At 40.3% G+C, this 357-nt stretch overlaps 1 long non-coding RNA gene across 1 annotated transcript in view; it reads left to right on the top strand.

Annotated features, from left to right (window-relative positions):
- Positions 1–357, top strand: part of LOC107754316 (uncharacterized) — a 14,562-nt gene that overhangs the window by 5,457 nt on the left and 8,748 nt on the right. Inside the window, exon 2 of the long non-coding RNA XR_001641571.1 lies at positions 224–228. This is a non-coding gene — a long non-coding RNA (uncharacterized LOC107754316). The remainder of the gene's footprint in view (positions 1–223; positions 229–357) is intronic.

Raw genomic sequence — 357 nt, 5'->3', positions numbered from 1 at the left:
TATGTCGTCAGTTAAGTCATGAAGTTACCAAAAAGGTGATTAAAGCTGCCTTAAAACTGTGCATGCATGTAAGTATTTATTATATATGAGTCACATTTAAGAGCATGTCTCTGAAATGCAGTGGTTTTCAAAACTGTCACCCCAGCACTGTCTTCCTCATCTAACACACCCGATTCAACTCGTCAGCTCATTAGTAGAGACTTTAAGACCTGCAGTGGGTCAGAAAAGGTAACGAGTTGTGAGAAAATATGATGCGTGTCAGATCCGAGTCATGGTCAGCAGCAGCAGCTCTTAAAATAGTAGCAGCCAAAATAACCTAATAACCCAGCTGCTGTGATGTCTGTTAATCAAAGAACA

The sequence above is a fragment of the Sinocyclocheilus rhinocerous genome, unplaced genomic scaffold, assembly GCF_001515625.1.
Source record: "Sinocyclocheilus rhinocerous isolate Xijiao unplaced genomic scaffold, SAMN03320098_v1.1 scaffold832, whole genome shotgun sequence".
Lineage (NCBI taxonomy): Eukaryota > Metazoa > Chordata > Actinopteri > Cypriniformes > Cyprinidae > Sinocyclocheilus > Sinocyclocheilus rhinocerous.
Note: the sequence above shows the minus strand (reverse complement) of the source record. Positions and strands in the feature narration are given on the sequence as shown.